At 35.7% G+C, this 15,614-nt stretch overlaps 1 pseudogene; it reads left to right on the forward strand.

The window, feature by feature from the left end:
- Positions 1-874: 874 nt before the first annotated feature.
- LOC122474267 lies at positions 875-1,686 on the forward strand (annotated as a pseudogene).
- The last annotated feature ends 13,928 nt before the right edge of the window (positions 1,687-15,614 follow it).

Below are 15,614 nucleotides of genomic sequence, written 5' to 3' on the forward strand. Positions count from 1 at the left end.
ATACAAGGTTGAAGGTCACACTTAATATGTGCACCTTTTAATAAAATTATATTTTAGGGGTGCCTGGGTGGCTCAGTCAGTTGTTCATTTGACTCTTGGTTTCAGCTCAGGTTATGATTTCACAGTTTATGGGTTCGATACCCTCATCGGGCTCTGCGCTCATGGTGCAGAGCCAGCTTGGGATTCTCTCTCTATCTGCCCCTCCCCTGCTTGAGCTCTATTTCTCTCTTTCAAAATAAATAAATAAACATTAAAAAATTATATTTTATACAAAATACAACAAATTCAAACTAACTCATAAAAAGTATCTTAGTGACATTAATTTCCATAATTAATTATCCTTCTGGCTCCTTTTTCTCAACTAATTTATTCATTTAGTATCAGAATTTCATTCTGTTATAATATACAATCCATCTATCAGCAATATTCCAGCAAACTTCTTGAAAAGCCTGAGGAGTAGAGAAGGCATTTCCATAGATTTACAAGCATGAGGCAAAGATGTATCAGATTTAATCATTTTGTATATTTGTTTTTCATTAAACATATATAAACATGTTCTTGATTTTTTATTACTTTTAAACTACATTGTGATACTCATAAAAATTCATAATCTGAAATGTTTCTTAAAATTAGGCCAAGATACCTGAAATTTTATCTTCATTTTCAGAAAGTGTATTCCCAATTTTAAACAATATTCATAATTGTAATTTAGGATGGCTTAATTCTGAAAAGGCAATTGCAGAATTCAGGCTATTCACTCATTCCATTCAATTTTAACAGTATCAATAATAAACAAAATAAAGTCAAAGGCACATACAAAAATTCTGAACCACTTAATCAAAAAGTTAATTCATAATTGCCTGTTAGAAAAGATTATTATTCTTCTGAGTATTATCAATGGCTTCTAAAATCCTATACTCTTAAAGTGATTAATGGGAGCCCCGGGGAGAAGCTGAGGTCATCATTCAATTTGAAATATTTAAAGTGGATACAAAACTGTTTCACCAATGGAGACAATTAAGTGTGTTGTTGTGGGCGATGGTGCCGTTGGTGAAACATGTCTCCTGATAGCCTACACAACAAATAAATTTCCATCCGAGTATGTACCGATTGTTTTTGGCAACTATGCAGTCACAGTTATGATTGGTGGAGAGCCATATACTCTTGAACTTTTTGATACTGCAGGGCAAGAGGATTATGACAGATTACGACCGCTGAGTTATCCACAAACCGATGTATTTCTAGTCTGTTTTTCAGTGGTCTCTCCATTCTCATTTGGAAATGTGAAGGAGAAGTGGGTGCCTGAGGTAACTCACCACTGTCCACAGACTCCTTTCTTGCTTGTTGGGACCTGAATTGATCTCCGAGATGACCCCTCTACGATTGAGAAACTTGCCAAGAACAAAGAGAAGCCTGTCACTCCAGAAACTACTGAAAAGCTGCCCCGTGGCCTGAAGGTGGTCAAGTATGTGGAGTGTTCTGCACTCACACAGAAAGGCCTAATGGATGTTTTTGACGAAGCAATATTGGCTGCCCTGGAGCCTCCAGTGCCGAAGAAGACCCGAGGTGTGTGCTGCTATGAACATCCCCAGAGCCCTTTCCGCACAGCTGTTGTCAGCATCGTACTAAAAGCAATGTTAAATCAAACTAAAGATTGAAAATTAAAATTTGTTTTTGCAATAATGACAAATGCCCTGCACCTAGCCACATGCACTAGTGTGAGACAAGGCCCATAGGTATGGTCCCCTTCCTCCTCTCAGTACTGGTTAATTTCAGTAATTGTGTATTGTCAGAAAAATGATTAGTATGAGTTTTTGTTTTGTTGTTACAATTTGGTTTTTGTTTTATTTTGTTTTTTTGTCTAAAAGCAAGGCATGCTTGTGATGACTCTGTAACAGACTAACTTGGGTTGTTGGGGCTGCTTCCAGGGCTCCATCCACTCTGGAGAATCATCTGGGACACTTAAGGGTTTGATTTTGTTTTTGTTTTGTTTTGTTTTGTTTTTATTTATCTTTCTTTTGGGGGGGAGGAACTGTGTGTGGGGTTTGTTTTTATTTAGCCATGTTTTTTTTTTTTTTTTTTAATTCAGTAACCATTGGACAGCCCTTAAGGGAGGAGGATGGACTGATTCCACATTCCATTTCCTAGAACTAGTTTAGAACATGTGTTCCCCACCTGGTGCTCTTAGGAAGGAGTTAGTAAATGCCTCATTTAATAACATACTCCTTTTTGAAAGCTGCCTTTTCCCTCCACCCTTGAGTAGGTCCAGTACTTGATGAAATCATGAAAGCGGGTGGAACCTGTCTTGCCCTTCGTCTTTTCTAGGATGCATTCCATATGTGACTGTGACTTTCAAGGAAATTTGTTTGCCATTTGCTTATTTCTTTTGAAGTTAATTTCTAACTTCTTTTACTGATAAATGAAGAAAAGTATTGCACCTTTTGAAATACACCAAATGGATTGAGTAGGTAATTAAACATTTTTTCCCCATCAAAAAAAAAAAAAGTGATTAATGGGAAAAAACATGAACCAAACTGTAACTGTCTTCCTAGACAGAATAATAAAGGATATCTCAGATTTACCTGCCATAATACTCAATTTTATAAATATTCTTTGATCATTCTTTCATGAAGAAAGGTATGATTTGTCAAAATACATCTAAGATACCTATGGATATACTGGTGTAGGAAGAATACATTCTGGAATAACAAAACTTAGAAATTTCTTAAAATCTCTGCTCAAATTCTATTTTATTTTTCTTTGGGATTCTTCCTCTTCAAAGGCTTAAATCCAGAAAAAGATCCATCCCATTAATAGCTTCATTTCTATTGTTTTATTTCCAATGCAATTAAATATCAGCCACATTGACATCATCTCTTAAGAATTAGCAAAGGAGTAAATTGAAACTCCTGGTGTTTTAATTGGGAGAAGGAGCACTACAGTTGTAGTCACAGGAGGGACAAAGGCCATAAAAGGCAATGAGTTAGAGGAGGGTGCCCAGAAGCAAGAAACAGAGCCAAAATGGCACCCTAGTGTTGGCCAAAGAGACAGCTTCTACTGTTAAAGTCTCATTCAGGCAGTGGTGATAGTACCTGTCCTCCATGCCACATAAACTTGAAACAATATTCCTCAAAAGAACTGTATGCTAGGTATATACTGCACTAAGTACATTTTAGTTACAAAATAACATAGTATTATTGCCCCCCATTATACAAATGATAAAAATGAGGCCCAGAAATACTCAGAAACTTGCCCTGTGGTCACACAATGTAAGGAGCCACATTAGGATTCTAATCCCAGCAACCTAAACTTAGCATAGCAGGTAAGGATATGTACTCTGCATTGGGTTTGAATCTTGACTTAGCCACTTGTTTGTGACCTTGGCCAAGTTTCTTAACCTTTCTGTGACTGTTTCTTTAAGAGTAAAATGAGAATAATAATAGGTAACATTCATAAGTGTTCGGAGTAACCCTTGACACTTAGTAAGTGCAATATAAATGCTGGATTATTATTTTAAGAGAGAGGAAAGGCAGCAAATATGAGACTCTGTATGTAGCTTACGTTCTTAATGACTACTGCCACTCTCACCCTACTTTGGATGTTGATCCACCTGCCAATGTCTGATGTTACCACATATTCAAAGTATTTATTGCCATGTGCTACTTTGAAATATGAAAGTATTGCAAACAGGCCAACAAATTGTTTCAAATAGTTTTACCTAATTGTTTTTTTTAAGTAGTTATCAAATGTGCACATATATATGCTAGTACTATTTGGGTTAAATAATTATGATAAATGGGAGAAAAAGAGGTGAAATTAGAGTTGCACTGGTAGCAAATTGACTCTACATGGTTATATTAATCTATGCTTAAAGAAAAATATAGACATCATGAAGGAACATTTACCTTACTTTATCTTTATATATATATACATTTTTAATGTTGAGAGAGAGCAGAGCATGAGTGGGGGAGGGGGAGAGGGAGAGGAGACATAGAATCTGAAATAGGCTCCAGTCTCCAGGCTGTGAGATGTCAGCACAGAGCCCAAAGCAGGGCTTGAACTCATGAGCTGTGAGATCATGACCTGAGCTGAAGTAGGATGCTAAATGACTGAGCCACCCAGGTGCCCCATACCCTACTTTAAATCTATACCCTTAAACTGTTTTGTGTGTTCTGCCTTGCAAGGTATTACTTGATCAGAATATGCCCTGTAGTTACATAGCTAATTATCTCAATACAGCATAGAACAATGAGATCTGGTACAACCTAAAATATCCTATCACAAATCAAGGAAATTAGTTGTGGAAGCAATATTATCTGTAGCTAATTCATTAAACATTTAACCAATATTTAATGCTTGTTGCACTAAATTAAAAACAATAAAGACATTCTGAATTGAACCTAACTGTGAAACCAAGTTGAAAGACATTACAATTTTAGTAATACCTTAGTTATTTTAGGTATACCTTAGTCTTTTAGTTATACCTTAGCAAAACACAACCTGAAGTATAAAAATGGAAATAGAATATAAATTAATAGAAAAAAACTGTGAAAAAGTTTTCACGGTTTTTCTTGAGTAAGGCTTATGAAAGGAAAGGAAAATTCAGGTGTTGACATGCCATCAAAAACAAAATGTATGGGGAAACATATCAACCTGTCATAGCATACTTACTTCCTAAAAAACAGTGCTAACCTAGCCTTATGAAGCCTGGACAGAAAACTACGTAACAGAAGACAAATGGCTACTATCATATCTCAAAGAATGGGAACTAAGAGTTAAGGCAGACTCCATGTTGGAAAGGCATCTAGAATCTGAAAATCCCAATCATCCTTTTTTATGGGATAGAATTCTCTTTCATAGGAGAGAATTAAGTTTGCAAGGAACAGAGGAATCACATGTGAGGAATCCTTTAGTATTCCCTGCCTCCTCAGCAATATTTAGAAAGTAGGGAAGGAAAGATAAAGATTGGAAAAGGATTAGCAGTGAGAAAATGGAGGGAAAAACCATGAGGCAGGAAGAACAGAGCAAGTATTCCATAGGCAGAGTGGTTTTCATTTAGATGGGGCTGAAGGGATTGAAATTAAAGCCACCAAATGAAAATCTGAACTGATTTCTCACTTGTTTAGAAAATGAAGGTTACCATCTAGAGTGGCATGAGTAACCACACCGGTAATAAAAATTGTATATTTCATGTTTATAAATTAGAAAATGAAATTCTTAATCAAGTCTGAAAAGGTTCTTAACAAATGTCTCTGTCCATTAACTTGGATAAACTTTGACTGTGTAACTGTCATTGACACAGATTATTAGTCTGCTTCAAAACTGTTCACTGAACATGGTATTTTCCCCCAATATCCTAAGCATCAGTCCTCAAAATTTGGTTCACTACTGTACATTTGGATATAGGTACACTATGTGCCAATTAAGTTGCTTGTCAAGTCAAAATTACAATTAACCTTTCGTTAAATTTATAGCAGTCTTCTACTTTGAAAGTTACCGAGTCACAGAGATCAAAGTAGACATATGGCTTCTGTGATCCAGACTGACAAAGAGCAATTTGTTACATTATCCTGAAGAATGCTCCATTGACCACCTACCTCACAATTCCCTATGGTATCTAGAAAGATCTTCAAATTCCTAGTTCCAGGCTGGGCTTCTTAAATTATGATTAAAAGGCCTACAAAACTGCACTAAATGCTTTATAGTCATCATTTCATTGAATCATTATATCACACCTATCAAATAGGAAGCACTACCCTAAACCTCATTTTACAGATGACTCCGTTTACAAAATTATACAGCCAGGGTTCAGTCCAGATTCCAGAGGTGGACTCCACAATCCAACTACTAAACCACTGCATTATTCTGTCTTTACTGATTAATTCCGGTATAGACACAGGACCATCTGTTTTGACAACATAAAAATGCAATGATAGATGTGTTAGACAAGCATCACAGGGATTCTTTCTTGCCTTTTATCATTCCTTCCTACTCTTGGAATATTAAAAATAAAGCCAAGGACAAATGGTGGGCAGTGGTGGGGGGGGGGAGGATCTTTACTTAGTTCTCTCCTGAATTAATCACCTAATATGCATAAACAAAAAGCAAGTAATGAGAACTCATAGATCAAAGGGGAAAATACCTGATAAAAGAAATATGGCTTCTCTATATAATAGTTTGGGTTTTTTACTGATTCCTATTAAATACAGAAAATTGCAGAAATTACAATATTTATATCTAAAATATCCTTCATATCAGATATTACAAACATGAAACACTGATAGATTATTTTTCTATACTAGTTTACCTAAAGTTGGTAAAAATGATGTGTTCTATTCTGAAGAGGAGAAGCCTATGGAAAATGCTTCTAAAATAATGATCACACATTAATTTGGTTACACTGAAATCCTTGACTGCTTCAATGGATATAGGTCTTGTCCAGAACATATAAACACTAGCAAAGAAGCAAAGTATGCCTACCAAAATATAAGATCATGTGGGTCTATCATCAAAGATCCCTGTATCCTAGTAAATACAAAAAGGAGAATTCAAAGTAACAGAAGATAAAGAGAAAAGAACAAGCATGTGCTGAACAAATAATTCAACTATGAGTAATAATTACATTGTATGCTTACATATTTTATATAAAAAAGAAAAGCCAGAGTTTATTAAGTTCTTTCTGTGTTCCAAGCATTACAGTAACCTCCACAAACATTACACATTTTCCCCTCACAAAAATTTTCTGAAATATGTATGAACAGTCACAACTTACAGAAGAATAACTAAGAAATTCTGATAGGTTAAGTAGCTTGCCCCGAGTCATGCTGTTTTAAACTGCCATGGCTGGCATGGAAATCCAGCTTTATGGACTCAAAATTTTATACTGCAAACTAAAAACGGCTTCAAATTATTCTAACCAATGATTGTGTCAGATTAGTTTGAAAGGAGTTGTACCAGATTTGACATAAACGCCCAGGTACAAATGATACACTGGCTGAAAGTCACCTGTGAACATCATTTCCATCACTTTCCTGGACTGCAATCAGAGGATTAGCAAGATCCTGACATTCTCATCCCAAACAGTCATCTGCCTTCAGATACCTGCAGCACACTGGCTCTAGGAGATTTCTTGGTTATATTAACTCACCGTAAGAAGCCTCAGGGCAAATATTATGATAAGCGTTTTACCTGGTACCTTGGCGCTTTATTTTAATCTCTAGGAACTTTATCAACTTTACTCTGGGACAGTCTTTACTCTGGGAACGTGTTCCTTACACTCTTGCCGAATTCAAGTAGGAAAGAACATTCAGTAATTTGATTTGAATCCTCTACTGTAACATAGTTGCATAATTACATAATTAATTACAATTAATAATGAACTTTTGTTTTTTAAACATATTTTTGAAGAAAAGATTTAGATGATCCAACTCATGTTAAAGGGATTGTTCAAAAATAAAATCCAGATTATGCAGCTACACAGTGATTGGAATTTTAAAAGAAAAATGCAAAACACGGTTAGCATCCTATCCTTATTTATTTTCATGGGGAAAAATCAGGCAATGAAGTGCTGTGATAATCAGCTAATCAAAGGAGAACAAGAACACTTTGGTTCTGTGTTCCCATTAAGACATGTGACTATCCTGATTGATTGTTTTGAGTAGAGAGAAGGGGAAACCTTTCTTAATGGTTGATTGCATTATATACTATTCTGACCTCCTACCTGTGCAGTTTTCCATTTTGGAGGTTAGAAGTAGAATAGAATACAATCAAGTCATTAGGATAGTCTTGCCCTTCACTGTCTATTCAAATCAATCACTTTAGAGAATGAGATTTCAGTAAATACAGAACTGTGACATCTTTCATGAATTGATACAGAATGTGATCCTTAGCTACACATAAACTCCTTTAGATCTCATATCCAGCATGCTTTGCTAGAGCGTCCTTCTCTGACCTTCTTGACGAAGTCAAATCCCACTTTCAAGAGCACATCTCTCAATTGTAAACCTACCGAAACTTAAATTTATCATTTATTTATGTGATTATTTAATTAGTGTCTGATTCTCTCATTAAATTATAGGTTCCTTGAGAACTACCAAATGTCATCAATTCCAGAGTAACTGCCACATAAGAAGCACTCAATGTATGCAGTTAAGTGAATGAAGGAGTGAATGACTAAAAGCAGTAACTCAGTAGAAAGAACTTGAGAAAAAGTTCAACTACACAGTTTTATTTGTTTTGTGTTTTTTTACTGTTTTTTTAAGGTTTTATTTTTAAGTCATCTCTACACTCAATGTGGGGCTTGAGCTCATGACCCCTGAGATCAAGAGTCTGATGCTCTACTGACTGAGCCAGCCAGGAGCCCCTTTTTTACTGTTTAATTAGCAATTCACTCACCAAATTATTTTTAAACCTATGTCACAGGCACTCTTTTTCATACAAAGTGCACTGTGATAACATTTCAATTGAATGTGAGAACTGGTTCTTAAATTAACCTATTTTATCATTATCATACCTGCAGGATTCAAAATTAATATTTGGCAGCTTGGTTCACTGATTTTCAAAAAATTCATCTCATCGTATAGTCTCTCAGTTGTAGAAAGTCACTATCTTATTAAATAGCTCTACAGGAAGCAGCTAAATGTCCTATGACAGGTAGGAAAGACATAAATTAAACCACTGGCAATATCTAGATAGTTGCTTTCTTGAGAAACACAGAACTAATGATAAAAAAATATTAGTAGCTACCATCAACTAGTTGTTTCCCATGTATCAGAGCCTAAGATAATACATATGCTTATTTATTCCTCACAAAAATCATTTAAAATGGATATCACCCTCCTCTAACATTTTTTAAAGAAGAAATCAAAGACAAGGAGGTACAAAGTTTGAGGGTCCAAATGAATAAAGGAATGAATGACGAAGTGAATGAAACAGAACTTCTAACAATTTTGACCTCAAGGAACAGCTAGAAAATGTGATTTTATTCTCAGAGCTCTGTGAAGCCAAATATTACTGTGACACTAATATTTAGAGCTAATGTTAATCTAGTAGTTACTATGTTCCAAGTATTTTATATATACAATCTCCTACTTAAGTTTATAAGATAAATATGGTATAAGTACTGTTACGTAAAAGCTTGTTCTCAATTTGTCAACAAAGAAATTAAGACGCAGAGGGTAAGTAACTTGCCCAATTACCATGCATCTGTTCAATGACTGAACCTAGATTTGGATCCAGTTCTAGGTCCATGACTTGAGCACTTAGGCTCTGCACTACATATTCCTGTAAAAAACTCCAACTTCTGTGGTTACAATTTCTGTCTCACCATAGCCAAGCACATGTAATGCTCCTGAATCAATAGTGGTGCTTTTTGGTTTGTTTCTCTGGAGCACAAAGAGGTAACACAGAAAAAGGGGTAGGAGAAAATGCTAGACCCATTTCATCCCACCTCCTTGCTGTTCAATTAGACCAGGAGAAGAACAACAAAACAATAAAGCTGTCAAAAACAGAACAATTTAGGGCATGTCAAGTTCTGAACTTCTATAATCAGAGGATGTATCTGTTGATATTTATCTTATTGAACATCTGTGAGGAACTCCTCTAAGGAACACAGGAGTTAACTAAGAATGAATATTTAATGGAGTAAAACATGTATTTTCTTTAATTACTGATCTTAAAAAATTCTAGGAGCTACAGCCTTAAATTTTATAATAGAGTCAATTTTTTTTTTAATTTTTTTTTTGAATTTTTATTTATTTTGGGACAGAGAGAGACAGAGCATGAATGGGGGAGGGGCAGAGAGAGAGGGAGACACAGAATCGGAAGCAGGCTCCAGGCTCCGAGCCATCAGCCCAGAGCCTGACGCGGGGCTCGAACTCACGGAACGCGAGATCGTGACCTGGCTGAAGTCGGACGCTTAACCGACTGCGCCACCCAGGCGCCCCAAATAGAGTCAATTTTTTTAAGAAACATGTTATTCTTTACCAAAGCTTTTTTTTTTCTTCAAAGTTTTGACTAATGCAAATCGTGTGGTACTGACAAAAAAAAAAAAGGCACTGCAAATCTGAGTATCCACCCTAGTTCTGGCATTATGAGCTGGACCATGGTATGGCTTTTCATTTCTCTGGCCCTCAACTCCCCCCTCAATAACATGAGGGGATAAAGCAAGTTAACATTCTCTATAAGAATGTTTCTAAAACATCTATGATTACTAGATGCTCTTCTGGAAAACTGAGAGCAGAAGGTTAAATAAGTTGGTTAATAAGTATCAAGAGCAAAAATCTCTATCATATCACATAGATTTGAATCCCTACTGCACTGCTTCCACAGTAATGTGGGTAAGTTAACTTCTCTAAAACTCAGCTTCTCATCTATGAAACAGAAGTTATGAGGCTCACCTTGAAAGGTTGCTTTAAGGATCAAAGGGAAAAATTACACACAGTTCTTCAAATTGATGTCTGGCACACATTAATCCCTTAATAAATGGTAGCTATTGATGTTAATTTACTTACAGTTTCTCGTGAATACATAGTTGGAGAAGTAGATGCTCAGAGAAGCTAAATAACTTTCCCATGACTACACAATTAGGAAGCAATGAAACTGGAAGGTAAATTCAGCTCTATCAGATTTTAAAATCTGTGTGCACTTTCCCTAGACCACATTGTTTCCCCAGGATACAGCTCCGTCACTCAGATCCTGTTCTTCCAGTTGTCTTCTCTCTTCACCTTTCAATATTCTGATCCTGTCTCTAATCAGACAGTAAGTTGTTCAAGTGTCTTCTGCTTATAATCCATTTTTCCATAATGCCCAGTACAGGGTTTGGCTAGGTTAACATGCTAAGGAAAGAGGAAAATTAGCCCTTCTTCCTCTAAAGGAAAAGAAGGCAACAATATCTGGGTTTATATTACAGCTCTGGCACTTTCTATTTATGGGATCTTCGTCATGTTGTCTTCTCAGTAAAACAATTTCCTCATTTGAAAATGGAGACAATAAGTATGCGCACCTCCTAAAGATTAAATGTATCGGTAAATGAGGTAAGTTATGTGCTTCTCCATATCAAACACTCAACAAATGAAAGCCCTTCAAAATATATCATTAATATTTCCATTTATTTTTTACTCTTTGTGCTTATTTTTTTCCTTTATACAGTGAGTGGCCTATCTCAAAGGGTTACTATGTGAATTAAATGAGAAAATGTGTCCTTAGAGGAGTGTTATCTCATAGAAAGATCAAATAATGTATTATTTTTATTAATTACATAATAAGTACAATACAGCTTCCAAGATCACAAAGCATGAACCACACCTAGAAACTTCTTGGTCCATCTTCCCATGTCCCATACTTCTCTAAGGTTCTGTCTACAAGCCAATACACAGCCTTCTGCTCATGGCAAAACCTAGATGGTCACTTCCTCTAACAGGAAACATGCAAACAGTGACCACAGACTTACTCTAAAGAGGCAAATCTTAGTATACTGGAAAAGCATGGCTATTGGAGACATTCATGAACCAAAGGGCCTTTCCTTATACTCTTCTAGATACCACCTTACAATGGTTAGTTACCACAGCAAGTGTTCAATGGCACTATTTTGATAATTGAACTAAAAAGGTGGTAGGAAATATAACCTACCAGCTAGGTAAAAATAAGAACAATACAAATGAAGATTATTGGCAAATGCATTATACTATTAGACATAAATCAAAATACAATCCTAAGTTACTCTACAAATCCACAGTCTTTGCACTTAAAATGGATGCAGATGTGATTATTTGAAGAGTTATATCAGAACCTGCAATGGACAACATAAGAAAAAGACCCATGAAATTCAGAAAAAGTTTTTTCACATAGCTAAATTCCAACTAAATATTTCCATCAAGTCTCTTAACATATGTCTTTCAGTTAAACTCAGCTGACTTAAATTCTGAAACATGAGCTCCTGATAGGATTGCAAATATTTTTGCTAAAATGCATTCTGCTCTGTGTATGCTAATTATCACAGTCCAAGGAAATAGATCCCTGGCTTCGGCTATCAATATCTTCTTTATTGGAGGGGAACTGATATGCCCTTGAAACTATCATCCCCTTTATTTTTGAGCAGACTAAAAATATAAACTTTTCTTAAAGCAATTAAAATCGGTAGGATTTTGACTATAGGCATAAAACAGCATTAAACTCATTATGCTTATACTATAGTCTACTTTATTTATATTCATTATAATAATACATCTCTGAGGACAGAGCGCAGTAGTTTTGGCTGAACAATAATACACTCTTTTGTCAAGTAAATGATCACAGCCTTTCAAATATTTCACAGTAATTCCAACAGCTATAAAGTAGTAATAGTATTTTTAACACTCTTCCAAACTGCTTATAGATCTGCATATAAGTAATGATGAAAACTTAAAGGCCAGAGTAAGGAACTAATGCTTACAAAGATCAATTTTAATATTATAGGATATTTTTTAAAGTTACTTCAACCAAATAAACTACAAAGTCTACATATTCTCATTTTCCCTGTGCTTTATTTATTTTTCTAATTTTGTAGGCCTTAGGCATAATGCCTGGTACGCAATTAGAATTGAGCAAATATTTGTTTGATGAGTTTGTGAATGAATGACAGGGGGTTTTTGTTGTGGTTGTTTTTATTTTCATCTGCTTGGTCTCCTGTTGTGTGTATATGCAATGCAGTTCCACGAATGCCAAACACTATCTGATGCTTCTTACAGTGCATGGAATTGCACATTTAAGCTCTATGACAAGACAGGATTTTCTGTTTTGTTGGCTGCTATATTCTCATGCCTAGATCAGTTTCTGGCATATACTAGGCACTCAATATATATTTGTTGAATAAAAACTGAATGATATATACAATTCTAATGTTCTCCTCATACTAGAACAAAGTAACAAAACCCACTGTTCATTTTTATCCTCTAAGAATATATAGAGTTATAACTTAATTACAAATTTAGATTTAAATAATGTGAAAATACAGGGGAATCTACAGGTGCCTATATATTTGAGGGCCTTTAATGTGTCAGACACTGTGATTAATGCAGAGAGGGATTCTGCTCCCACAGCCCTGCTAATATACTTCTAGTTTACCATTCGTCACAATGTATTGTAATGAGCTTCGTCAATCCTCATACACATCATGCTCTTTCATCCTGTATGCCTTGTCATCACATGAAATTCCATCTGTCTTTCAGATCCATTATTTCACTGCCCACCTCCATGTGGAACAAAGTACTACACAACACTGCTCCCCTCTGAAATATCCCTTCCTCATACTCCCTTCTTCACTAACCACACAGAACCTCCTTTCCAAATCCCCTGGGCAACTGTCACATGTTCCTCAATATACGCCCATGTCTGTTTTCTACCAGCTCTCTGCTTCTTAATAGACTTCCCTTGTTCGTTTTTTGTATCTCAAGGGACTAACATATTTCTAGGCACAGATGAAGTCCCAAAATGCTACAAACTGAAGTAACAACAATTAACTTAGCAACATATTTTCTTATAAGCTAAGACTTTAAATAGTATCATATAGTACACATTTCTTATTAATTTTGCTCATAAAGAAAGAAACCAAATTTGATTATGATTTATTCAATCAACCCAAAATGACAACACAGAAATTCCAGGAGCAGAAAGTAATGAGCAATGATCAGATATGCAATCTAATACAAAGTAAGGATTGAGTAGATTTGTTAGATATTTGTCTCTGGTATAATTACTTGATGTGATCAGATTATAAATTCACTAAGGCAAAACAATACCAACACTTTCTATTAAAATATTACAGTACACACACACACACACACACACACACACTCACACACACACACACACCACACCAGGGGTCATGTGCTGCCTGATGCTTGTTTTTCAGTAATTAAGATCTTGAGATAATTTTCCACAATATCAGCTGATAGTAATTTCTACAGATATTTTTTTTTCTCTCAGATAAAAATACATGAAACACAAATTCTTTTGATCCATCCCACTTAAGGTGCTTATGAAAATATAATAAGAATTTCAGCTTTTCTATTTGTCCAGCCTTTTCATTGATAGCCACAATATTGGTTAAAATATAGATTCTTCATGAGAATTCAAGATTGCAGTTCCAAATCTGACACCTCTTGGGAAATTACCAAAGTATTATTGCAAGGGCAAAGTTCAAGCTACAAATTAATGCTCTATTTTTGACAGCTGACATAGTTCTTCGTTTTATTTATTTTATATTTCTCAGTTATGCCAATGGACCCCTATGGAAACACTCTTTAGATGTAGAAACATTATTTTTAAATGAAACACTGTAAGTAGTGGGAAAAGGAAGAATTCCATACAAATAGGGTTATTTTTAAAGTGGCTGTTTTTGCTAAACATGCACAAGGGTAGACAACGATTCCACTTTATTTAAATTTAAGGGCTATATGAGAGTGAAACAGCTCTCTGCCAGCACCAGTTACCAAAATTCTACAGAGAGCTGTGTAAGGTATTGCAAATCTAGATCTACAAATCTGGGCCACCTGAGAAATGAAGCCTCCTCTGCAGGGTAGAAAGTGAATAGTCTTCTGTGCTCTCAATCACCAGGTAATTTACAGACATCATCTACCTTGGTCACAGGACAATCCAAGCACCTACTGGCTTCTCCAAATCACATGAGGGTATCTATAGCAACTAAGTAATTTGGACTCTCAATTCCACATCTGACCCATTAACCTGCTCTGGGTATAAGTAATCACTCAGGCTCTAACCTGAATTTCCATAGGTCCCCAAGCCTCCAGACACAAGAAAAGTAAACAAAAGGCACATTATATTTTTGTTTTGGATTCTATTTTCCATTATTAAAAGGTACAAAGTTTTCTTGACTAATAAGCAGTCAGGTCTCAGTCTTCCACCCTCCATTTAGAAAACTGCAAAAAAAAGTACAAAAGTGCTAATAATTATATATGGTCCCAAACAGATTCCCCAGTTATTTATGTGGTGGCTCTCCCTGAGTTGTGTCCTATGTAAGAAAGCAGTAAACGTAAGTAAATGTTTCCCTGAGTTCTGTGAGCCTTTTAGCAAATTATCGAACCCCAGGAAAGGATAACCTCCGCATGATGACTAGTTGTAAGTACAGGTGACAATTTGCACTTGTGATTGGCATCTGAAGTGGGACAGTCTTGTGGGACTGAGCCCTTAAACTATGGGTTTTGATGCTACTTTCAGGTAGATAATGTTAGAATTCAGTTACATTTGTAGGACACCCTGTAGATATCTGTTAAAAAATGGAGAATTGCTGGATGTGGGAAAAACCTCCAAACATCTTGTGTTAAAAGTATGAAAGCTTTTCTTTTAAAAAAAAATACCAGATTCTGATAACTTACTATGAGAAAGTAACAAAATATCTCCCACTAATTTTCTTTCTTTTAAAAAAAATTTTTTTTAATGTTTATTTATTTTTGAGACAGAGAGAGACAGAGCATGAATGGGGGAGGGTCAGAGAGAGAGGGAGACACAGAATCTGAAGTAGGCTCCAGGCTCTGAACTGTCAGCACAGAGCCCGACGTGGGGCTCGAACCCACAGACCGCGAGATCATGACCTGAGCCGAAGTCGGATGCTTAACCGA

The sequence above is a fragment of the Prionailurus bengalensis genome, chromosome D4, assembly GCF_016509475.1.
Source record: "Prionailurus bengalensis isolate Pbe53 chromosome D4, Fcat_Pben_1.1_paternal_pri, whole genome shotgun sequence".
NCBI classification, from domain to species: Eukaryota; Metazoa; Chordata; class Mammalia; order Carnivora; family Felidae; genus Prionailurus; species Prionailurus bengalensis.